General features: G+C 46.7%; 1 pseudogene; it reads right to left on the bottom strand.

The window, feature by feature from the left end:
• Positions 1–2997: 2997 nt before the first annotated feature.
• LOC119468311 lies at positions 2998–3097 on the bottom strand (annotated as a pseudogene).
• Positions 3098–11847: the final 8750 nt, after the last annotated feature.

Below are 11847 nucleotides of genomic sequence, written 5' to 3'. Positions count from 1 at the left end.
AAACCCATCGTGTGACTTACCTCTTTAAAAAACAAACGAATAACACTTAATTTGCTTGTAAAGGGTAAACATCGTTTTTGGGTTTCTAATGTATTAAAAACTTATGGGTAAAAGGCATTCTAATCATCTCGGCTTTCCAATCTCTTGAATCATTTCAGCTTTATGTCCGGCATTTGACAACCCAAACGGACTTACAAAATGCTCATGTTAGCTCACATGGAAGAAGTGTGTGTGTGTGTGTGTGTGTGTGTGTGTGTGTGTGTGTGTGTGTGTGAAATTGCTGGCATTCCCTTTGTGCTGACTCCAAATAAAGCCCTGAAAGGCTTTGGAAGTCTTCCCTGACCCTTACCCTTTTCCCTTCTTTCCTGAGAATTCCTGAAGCCTTCAGAGCAGAGCCCGGCACACAGCAGGCACCAGGAGGTGTCAGCTACTGGTATGATGATGGTGATAGCTGGCATCATCGCCAACACGCCCTTTCCTCCCATGCATGCTGGGAAACCTGCATCCCCTCAGCCCGCAGTAGGAAGGAGCTTCCCAGTCCCTGCACACCCTGCATTTTATCCTAGAAGCCAGTAGAGTCCCTCTCACCATGGCCCCTGGACCTCTCCACTTCCGCTACCTTGGCCTTCCCTGACTCCCTCCAATTTGCCTTTCTCCATCCCATGAGACCCTGTGCTCTCTGTTCCCAGCCTGTACCCTTCCTCCCCATCTCCCAGGTAACTCCCGCTCATCCATGAGACCACGGCATCCAAACCATCTCCCAGGAGGCCTGCTTCCATGTCCCCGACTAGTCCTCTCCCCCCATGATGCACCTTCGTCACACCATGTCCTGCTCCTTCCGAGTGCATGTCACAGGGAAGTTCACACTTCTCTGGGGATGATCTGCCCCTCTCTAGAGCATCTCCCCTGTGAGACTGAAATTCCAAGAAGGCAGAGCCATGGAGCCCCAGAGCCCAGCACAACTGATCTGAAACAGCATCGGCACTCAGTAACATTAGCTGCATGATTTTACAGAAAGGGGTTTGAAGTAACAGTACAAGAAGGAAGGGACTAGAAGAACAGCAACAGCGAAGGGAGAGAGAACAAGGCCAGACGCTCACACTGGCTCTCCTTCATCCACCCTCTAGGCCTCTCCACCCCTCAGCCTGCCTCCTTCCCCAGCCGGGAGATGCAGATCCATGCTGGGAGCTTCAGAGCCCATCTGGCTGCAGCGAGGGGATTCTGCTCTGAGCTCTAAGGATGCACCTGGTACATCTCCAGTGACAAAGTGACTCCAAATAATACCCAGGCCCTGTGTCCAACCCTCCTCTCTCCACTCCCTGCCCTGAAGGGGAGTCTCACCACATTCCAGCACCATCTGCTTGGGCACAGTATGCCAGGTCCTGGCTGAGGGGCCCTGCTGGCAGCAAGGGTTCCTGGGCTACCATGGAACCAGCACCCACAGAAGGCAAGCAGGTGCCAGACACATGATCTGGGTCAGGGACATGGTGCCAGCTGCTGAGCCTCGTGGACAATGAGGGGGAAGAGAAGGAAGTGTCAGTGGGTGGCACAATGGTAAAACAGCCAGCTCTGGGTGAATCTGGTCTAAATTCAAAAGTTTCACATAGCAACAAAGGATGGTATCCTGCTGGCAAAGGTGTGCCCTGAATCCAGAGGGTCAAGTTAAGGAAGGATTCCAGGCATGGCAAGGTCGGGAGTCCAGCTTGAGAAAAGTGGCCTAACAGTGGATCCTCATGTGCCCTCTGGGGACAGGCTCACAGTCCCTCTAGTACAAGGAGACACAGGGGACAGGGAGAGGGCCCACCAACAATGAATGCAGGGGGTGGGAGGCCAGGGCACTGCCCACTGCCGCAAGGCCCTTGGTGTTAGGACGAGGCTGCTGCCATCTGCTCTGCTTCAGGCTCACGGGGGGCCACTCCCTGGGTGTAGCTGCTGCTAGGAACGTTACTGGAAAGAGCAAGGCTCATAACTGGGGAGATATGGGTGCGAATCCCAGCTCAACCCTTGCTGGTAACCTTTACTGTGTGACCTCAGGTCAGTCAATGAACTCCTCTGAGCCTCCACATTCATACAATGGGAATCGTAAATCAGCCTCAGAGGGTGGAGAGGAAGACGTGCTTAGTCCAAGAGCCTACTATGTCCCCAGTGGTGAGGAAGGCTCTGGAGATATCACTGTAAGCAACACTGGTATGGCGCCTACACTGGTGGGCGTACGGCCTAATGACCGAGGTGGATGTTAAGCAACTCATCCCACAAATAAACACTTCATCACAAACTGCTATCGATTGTAGGAATAAAAAGCACCAGATGCTGGAAAGTGTTTAACAGGAGGACTTGCCCTAGTATAGGAAAAGGAGGTGCCAGAGGTCTTCTTGGAGGAGGTGGCAAGTGAGCAGAGTTCTGACAGAAGGAGGGGGCCACCCCCTCTGTCTGAGGGCGAAGGGGCCAGGAAGCATCCTGAGAGAGCAAGGGACCCGTGCAGCAGCTTCTGGATGAGAAAAGGCCTACAGAATACCTGCAGGGCAGAAAGCAGCGGGCAGGGGTGGGGTCCCAAAGGGCACTGCCAACCTCACAGCATGTTGTGACAAGCATCCCAGGGCTGGCTTAGCAGCCACCAGAATGGCAGCGCCCAGCATTACCCACAAAAGAGCATCCCAGCCAGAAGCCAGGCCCAGCAACTGACACGCCCCTGGATGGCTTCCATGTTATTTAGATGTTCCTTTGAGAGCACAGAGCAGCCTTCATCTACTGCCTTAGCTCCAAAATCTTGATCCCTTTGCCCTCAAATCAGGACTCAGTAACCAGAAACCTTTCTTCTATTTCTCCCAGGAAGTCCAGCACACGATTCTCAGGAAAATGGAGTTTTGGGAAGCCTGTGTTCAAATGCCAAGCTTCTCAGAGTAACTATGCAGTGAAGGGAGGCTCCTGGCCCACCTGCGCACTCGACGGAGGAAGCACAGTATTCATATGCAGAAATCTCTTTGTCAAAAGACCAGCAGGGATCTTTTTTTTTTTTTCACGGAATGCTTCACCCTTGCACAGGGGCCATGTTCACCTCTGTATCGGTCCAATTTTAGTATCTGTGCTGCTGAAGCAAGCATGGGACTCTTATGATTTAATCCTTAGGTTCTTCCTCCAAGGCTCCTTTTTTTGAGCCACTGCCCATGAACTCCACAGCTACAGCTTCATAAAAAAAGGTGAATGCAATACAGCAGTTTCCCACCTCTCAACTAGTCTAAACCTCTGCGTCTTCGGTCTCTCCCTCTGTCCGCGCCGCCTCTTTCACAGTATATAATTAAGCCAAAAGAGACCGGAAAAACCTCTTCTAATCAATAATTCAAAATGTTGGTCTCCTGTGACATTTTTTTCATTACAATTCTCCAGGTCAGGCATTCATGAATTCCCCAGGATGGAGTTCCCTGCTGTGACACCAAAGTAGAATTAATGTAGTTTTGGAGTAATTATGTGTTTTTTAATTATCCATCTTTTTCTTTTCCTAAACAGCCAGAAAGAATGGTTTATAAAGAAAGAAAAATGTTATGGTCTCATGAGTTGGGCATTTGCAAAGAAGGAGATTCAAATGAGGGTACAAATTAGAGTAACAGGAAACATTTTGGATATTTGCTGAGTCAAGAAAGATCCATTTAGAAAGAGGTGAAAATAGTTCAAGCACCTTTTAAAAACCACTGACATGACATTTCAGCTTTATAATGAGCACTACTGAGGCATCAGTGGTCTTGCCCTCTTTCTTTTTTTTTTTTTTTTAAGAAAGAATCTCATTCTGTTACCCAGGCTGCCGAGCAGTGGTGCAATCTCGGCTCACCGCAACCTTCGCCTCCCAGGTTCAAGCGATTCTCCTGCCTCAGCCCCCCGAGTAGCTGGGACTACAAGCGTGCGCCACCATGCCCAGCTAATTTTTTGTATTTTTACTATAGACAGGTTTTCACAATGTTGGCCAGGCTGGTCTTGAACTCCTAATCTCAGGTGATCCACCCACTCTCCCAAAGTGCTGGAATTACAGGCATGAGCCACTGTGACAGGCCCTTGCTCTTCTCATGCTCTGCCTCCTCCTCTCCCGAACGCCAACCCACCACTCTTACTTTCCAGCTGCAGTGGACACGGCTAGTGACTTGGCTAATGCCCATTGTCTCCTTCGCTACATGTTCCATTCCAACAAAAGGACTCTGATTTTGCTCGGCATGGCAATATGTCGAATTAAAAACGCCTCTCCAGTTCCACTGCAGCTAGACTAGGTGAACCCAGCCAGCCAATGGGACGCAAACCAAAGTCTACTGTGTGAGAACTTAGGAAAACAAAACTGCCTCAGCTGGCATGGTCTGTGCCTTTGCCTTTAGTCTTGCTGCCTGGAGTGTGAAAGTGAGGGCTGGAAGAAGAGCAGTCACTGTGCAACCATGAAGATAAAACTCACACATTAAGAACAGCAAAGCAGAGAGCCAAAAGGAACCTGGACAACTGGACTTTTGGTTTATCCTTTAAGCAACTGAACCAGTCCTGAACAGACTTCTTTAAGATTCTTGTTACATGTGAAAAACCAACTCTTGTGTGATTACGCCATTGTTAGATGAGTATTCTGTCACATGCAACCAAGGCAAGGCCTAAATGACATACGTTTCTGTATATCAGGACACTCACAGATCCAACTAAATCATCCCAATTTGCATAAGCACCCCTCTTTTGGGCCCAACAATTTTGCTGACTCCATTCCAGGAAAAGGCTTTAGCAAGGCCTAATATGGAACCCCATGGAAAAGCTGTCCTCTACCCACTTAAAACAGGAAAGGGCTCCACCAACCTGCAGACAGGGAATGCAGGCAGTGACCTCAGTGGCTACAATGAAAACCTTCCATGATAGTTCAAGCTCACCTCACACTTGCTGAAAGGGCAACAGTATTTGTCTTGGTGACCTTTGCATTCCAGCCAGTGCCTGGCACACAGTAGGTGCTCAATAAGCATTTGCTAACTGAATGAAAAGATGGAGACTGCTACATTCTCCTATTTCCGTCAGGAGCCAGCAGCTTCTAACCAGGGACAAAGTGGCTTCTTTCCCTGTTATTCTTAGGTATCTACTAACAACCCAAATGCCCATCAATGATAGACTGGACAGGGAAAATGTGGCACATATACACCATGGAATATTATGCAGCCATCAAAAACGATGAGTTTGTGTCCTTTGTAGGGACATGGATGAACCTGGAAACCATCATTCTCAGCAAACTGACACAAGAGCAGACGATCAAACACCGCATGTTCTCACTCATAGGCGGGTGTTGAACAATGAGAACACATGGACACAGGGAGGAGAGCACTACACACTGGGGTCAGTTGGGGGAAAATAGGGGAGGGACGGTGGGGGGTGGGGAGGGGAGAGATAGCAAGGGGAGAGATGCCAGATGTAGGTGATGGGGAGGAAGGCAGCAAATCACACTGCCATGTGTGTACCTATGCAACAATCTTGCATGTTCTTCACATGTACCCCAAAACCTAAAATGCAATAAAATAAATAAGAAAAAATAAAAAAGTTATGCTTCTTGTCCCAATGACCTTAGGCTCTGTGCCTAAAGGTCTCACACCCACAGAGAAGAACGCTTCCACCAGGGGACACACCAGTGGTTCTACAGACTTGGATGCTGAATCCGTCATCCAGCTACTCTGAGCCCCTCCTGCCATAGGGTCATCAGGCAACAGGGGTCACTGCACTGGTGGGAGTGATTGATCCTGACTCTCATGGGTAAAATGTGTTGGTCCTACATAAAAGGAAAAGGAGGAGCATTCTGGAATTCAGGAAGTCCTCTGGGGTGCCTTTTAATGCTTCCACATTCTATGAGTAAAGTTAACAGAAAACTACAATACAACCCAATTCAGGCAGGACTGCTCACGGCCTCGGCCAGTGATCAGCAAACTACAGCCCACAGGCCAAATCCAGCCCTCCAGCTGCTTTTGTAAACAACGTTATTGTGGTAACACAGCTGAGACAGAGACTGAATGGTCCTCGAAGCCTACATTTTAATATATGACCCTTTATTAAAAAAAGTTTCCTGATTCTTGGCCTAGACCTACAAACTGCCATTCTTGCTGAAGGCAAAGGAAATGTTAAATGAATAGAATAAAGGTGGTTGTAAATACCAGCTATGACCATGTGACCAGTTTCAGTAATAAGGATTATATTTGTATGTCTTTCTCATTTTGATATACATGTTCATATATATGAACCACATATGTGTTTCCACCTCTGCCATCCCTTAATCATCTACATAGTGGGGTTAGTAGCAATTGCACGTATATCTCAGGATTTAAGTTACATGCATCAAAGGAGGAGGGTGAAGTAGCTAAGAGAAGAGCAGATGTTACTCCAAGGCAAAGCGGGATTTTCTGTCCTCTTCTGGGAAAGGGTGAGCACATGTTTGGCCATGTGTGCATTGGTTGTGTCATGTTGTGCAGAAGCATGACTTTGCTCTGTCTTTATTTGAAAAGTAAATATGGTTGAAGGTGATACATGTGGGTGTCAGGTTGATGGAAGTGGACCATAGTGACTTTCTAATGTGACAACTTGATTAAGATGAACTACGTTTCCCAGAACTCCCTCTCCTGTAGGTTTCCCATTAGGGCAGGGCCCAAGGGAGATCCTTATGGGAGATCTGGAAAGAAGAGAAACAGCAGCCTTTTGCTCTGGCATGCTGCCACTGATCTGACTCACAGCCAGGCCTGCAGCTGCTCCATCTTCCCCTGCATCCTGTTTCAGCTTCTCCAACTCCCAGGCCAGGAACATACGATTGGCTGAAGCATAAGGGGCCCTGGCTTTGTAGAACACCTATACCATCGAGGTCAGAGGCAAAAGCAGCAGCCCAGAGTCCAGCCCATGCCCTGGTCTCCAGCTTGTGCTTAGGGGTTCCGGCATGCTCTTGCTCTCCTCTATTTCACATCTATCTTCTCTACCCAACAACCTGGTATGTGGGCTTCAAGTTCTAGCATGAGATGCAAAAGCCAAATTCCTCTAACAAACCCTATAACAAAACCTGATACATATTAACACATGTAGGACCTCCCGGTGGTTCTGTTTCTGTGATTGAACCCTGACTGACACAGCAAGTATCCGCTAAATGCAAGGTACACTTGAAGTGGTGGTGAAGAAGAATAGACATAAAACCGTAAGTTCACATTATGATGGAAGGAAAATGGGCTCAAACTGCTCAAATAAAAGAGAAAAAAAGGATAAAGCTACAATACAGACATAAACAATGTGCTCCGGAGGCGTGGAAGAAGCAAATGCTTTGGAGATAGCCAGGCCTGAATTATAATCCTGGCACCGCCCACCACCAGCTGCGTGACCTTGGTAAATGTCACCCAGGAGTTGTCTGCTCCTTCTGCTTTCCTCTCTCTGAAAGGGAACTTCTGGGAAACAGAGATTGTTTTTGACGGAGGGGAACATGTCAGGAAAGGTTTTATATTAGAGGCTGTCAGATCTCAACTGTGCCTTGCAGAAGCGTGGTTCAGCACGGCGCATTTCCATCTTGTGCAGAAGGAGTTAATACGTTTAGGTGAGATAGTGTGGGAAAAGGTCATCCTACAGATATTCAAAAGCAATTTCATGAAACAGTGGGCTCTCATCCATCTGCTGTAACAAACTGGCTGGGCGCTGTGCAGCCTTAAGCACTATACATTCAGCGAAATTATGACTCCCACTGGGGGTATATCATATTTTTCTCAAGGCTGAAATGAAAAGATATACAGTGTACTGTATACACAGGCCTATTACGCCGGGGAAAATACCAGAGCCGGTTTTGCTGTTTATGGAAGATCAATGATAAATCATCCTGGATAATCTGCAACTGGCTGTTTCATTTGTTCTTTAATGTTCCACTGATCTTTTGGAAATGAAGGAACTTCACATAAAACAAGTAGTTTGATGAACTTTAATCTTACCCATAATTGGATAATAAAATTGGGTACGTGCAGTAATTAAAAGGATTGTGATAAAAGAGTCGATCTGCAGTTTCACATTGAGCCTCTTCCATAAACCAAGGGGTTCAGTTCAGGGCATACTAGGAATCAAAAAAAAATAGCCCTGTGGGCTAGAAAACTACATTGTGTTGTTGTTGTTGTGTTGTTGTTGTGTTGTGGTTGTGCTGTGATTGTTGTGTTGTGTTGTGGTGGTGGCGGTGGTGTGTTGTGTTGTGATTGTTGTATTGTGTGGTGGTGGTGGTGTGTTGTTGTTGTAGTAAAGGGAAAGGTGTTTATGGAGAAGATAGACCATGTCAGGGGCTAATATTATCACCTGGGGAGCTCTGAGATAAGGACATCAGTTTTAAAGATTAGGCTTCGACCTGCTAGTGAGCAGGAAGCAAACGGCTCGATTTTTACTTAAGTGAGTTCATTTTTCCAGGCTATCTCTAGATTGGTCCATCTATTACACATTCTCCATTGCTGCCTGTTTTATATAAATGCAGACTTGCAATTTGCACATAAACCTGCATGTGCCAAATCCTTGTTTCTGGGATCTCCAGTAATGCCTGTCATGCCTGCTCACAGCCTTGAAAACGTCTCTCCTTTGCCCAGCTAAGTCCTGCTGGGTTGACTCCCACTCTTTTCTTGAGGCCTCCAAGTCCTGGTGTCTGACCCCCAGGACCCCTAACTGAACCTCCAGCAAAGCTACCACTCCTGGAACATCCCTCAACCTGGAGCAGTTCTCTGAATCCCTGCTTCCTGGCTTTTCCAACACTTCTCTTAGGCCTGTTCTGGTCCTGGCCTTGATCTGCTCCCTTCCTCTCCATCCTCAACTACTTACTGACCCCAGACCCAACCTTGTGGATCATCTGCCCTCCAGACCAGCTGAAATTCAGCCACTGCAGCAGGTCATGCCAGGCTACTCTAGTTCCTTCAAATGCTTGCCCGTCAATGACCCTTAAGAAGCTTTCCTTTGTTTCACAGTACCTGAAAATAAGATGAGTTTCTCAATTATCAAGTGATGGTAAAATGGCCAACAGCCCACAAAGTGCTGATCTACAAGGCACAGATGTGGGATCAAACGAAAACATGGTTAGCAAAGGGACTGCTAAAGCACTGAACAGACATGAATGCTGCTACACGGGGCCAGCTCTGCTTTACAGATGAGGAAACTCCCTGTCAAAAGAGCCAAGGTGGGCTAGGCGTGGTGGCTCAATCCTGTAATTCTAGCACTTTGGGAGGCTGAGGAAGGTAGATCACCTGAAGTCAGGAGTTCAAGACCAGAATGACCAATAAGGCGAAACCCTGTCTCTACTAAATATACAAAAAATTAGCCAGGCGTGGTGGTGGGCGCCTGTAATCCCAGCTACTCAGGAGGCTGAAGCAGGAGAATCGCTTGAACCCGGGTGACAGAGGTTGCAGTGAGCCTAAATTATGCCATTGCACTCCAACCTGGACAAGAGGGAAACTCTGCCTAAAAAAAAAAAAAAGAAAAACAGCCAAGATGCCCTGTCCAAAGCCTCACAGAGAACAAGAGGCAGGACTAGAATGAAGGCCAGTCTTTCCACATGTGGGGGAGCAGTATTTTTGTTTTCTTCTTCTCTCTTTTAATCATATTTCGTATATTTTTGTATATGATAAAACACACCAGACAGACATGGTAACATTCTGTGTCCATTGAGTTTTTTCCTACGCTGGTTCCTCCTCACCAAAATGCTGTGATATACTGCTCTTATGTTTTTTAAAAAATCCGAGCTTGAACATTCCTCCTGTTTAAATATTTGTGTGTGATGTTTTTAATGACAACAGAGTGTACAACTGGCATGAATGTAGCAACCCCTTATTGTTATATGGTTATATTTCACTGGGTAGCAGCAATCATCGCTGTTACAATAAAACAGCCTCACACGGAATATACTTGCATATAACTCTTTGCAAATCACATTCATTATTTCACTGGGATGAATTCCTGAAAGTTGAATGACAGGGTCAAAAGTTATGGAAAATTATAAGATTTTTGTTCTATTTTACCAATTTTCTCTCCAGAATGACTGAAGAACATTCACTCTCCCAGCAGTATGCGTGTCCATTTCCCTGCATCATAGCCAAAACTTGACTTGTTCTGATTATTTTTTACTACTCGCATGGTTTGAACTGCATTTCTTTGATGAAACGTGAAATTAAATAGTTCTTCTATTTGTGGCTGTGTCTCCTCTTGTGTGAATTACCTGTTTATGCCCTTTGTCCCTTGACCACTGAGCACACGTAATTGTTTTCTTACTGATTTGAGTAGCATTTACTGGGCAGCCATGGACTATCACAGACCTCCAAAGTGGGAGGCATCTTCACGTGAGCCAGAGAGAACCATGGGAACTGGTCTTGCTAGATGGCCCTGAGAAAAGGAATTGGACCATTTTGCCCTTCTGCATAAGCTCCACATGGGCAGCAGGTCCTGGCGAAGACTGAAGCAGTCGAGGGAAGGTCCACAAGAGGACACTACAGCCACGTTATGACTCTGGAATGGGGGAAAGAAGATTGGGGTGGGGGTGGGTGGGGGTGAGAAGAGAAGGGAAGGACAGGAGAAGAAAAGGAGGTGGGCAAGAGACGAAGGGGAGGGAGTTGGTGCGGAGAGCAGGGAATCCACTGGAGAGGAGCCAGCAGGGTGAGAAAGGGTTCCAGAGGTGAGGTTCAGAACTGCACTAGAGTCCTACTTCTGTTAGCTGGAAAAGAACCTAATTCAGAGATACACTCAAGCAGGCAAAGGAAACTGACATTAGTGGAGAGAAAAAGGGAGGGGGCAAGTGACTCCTACAATTCCTGAGCCAGTGCCCCGGGCTTATTCCTGATCCCCAGAATCCAAGTCCCTTTCCACAACATCCCTCTGCCTTCTGCACAAAAGCCATTGCAAATTAATGTACCTCTAAGAAGCAAATAACTTCCTCTTAGATTGAACTGCTAGCAAAAGACCAGTCATTTTTCATCCCTGATTAAAATGTCCATGGAAAAAATCAGAAATAATTCAGCAGAGAAAGCTACTTCTTATGGAGTTACAGAATGCAAAACAGTCAAAGGTGGTGGTAAAGGCAGCATGCTGCCCTCTGCATATCAGAATAACCACGCTCTTTCCTGCAAATACAAATACAGGGTTTCTTGGGTGGGTGGGGACACTAGGGTCACCAGAATATGCTCAGGCAACCAGAGCAAGAAGGACTCTAAAGAGCCACTTACTCAGTGCGTCTCAAGTGTGCCTTTGTTAGAAACACTTGCTAGCATGACAAATCAGTCTTCTTTTTCTGGAAATTCTGGTTCAGTTGTCTAGGATAGGACCAGAAAATCAACATTTTCAAACAACGGCCCAAGGTGGTTCTTACGCTCTGGCAAGAAGTTGATTTTGTCCAGTGCATCTTATACTCAAATCACATGAGGAGATTAAAAACCATTATCGGGGAGTTCCATTCCTGCCTTTGATAGGCTAACATATTCAGATCAACTCTACTACCAAGAACAAATAGAAATGCCCTGTTGGAACACATCAGAGAACTATCAAATGTGGTGAGGTTTTAAGGTACCAAGATCTCAGAAAGAAAGCACAGAATTGAACCTAATATTTGGCACAGCTTTTTGCCTCAAAGCATTTGTTGATTCTTAAGAAAAACTTAAAAGCTGAGAAGTTGTGCTTTGTAGAAACTGATCAGTGAAGAAACCAAGAGGAGACATGAAGTAGAAACTGGCACCCAGGAGGCTAAAAGGTAAGCAGAGCTTTGCTGCCGCACCATCCTGGGGGAACAAAAATAGACCAGCCATCACCAAGAGGGAGTGGCCCTGGTGTGCACACAAGCTTTCAGAAGGAACCCCTGAAGCCTGGGAATAAGGACTAACCCAAAAT

The sequence above is a fragment of the Cebus imitator genome, unplaced genomic scaffold (assembly GCF_001604975.1).
Source record: "Cebus imitator isolate Cc_AM_T3 unplaced genomic scaffold, Cebus_imitator-1.0 Scaffold410, whole genome shotgun sequence".
NCBI classification, from domain to species: domain Eukaryota; kingdom Metazoa; phylum Chordata; class Mammalia; order Primates; family Cebidae; genus Cebus; species Cebus imitator.
The sequence above is the reverse complement of the archived record's forward strand: the minus strand, read 5'-3'. Positions and strand labels throughout refer to the sequence as shown.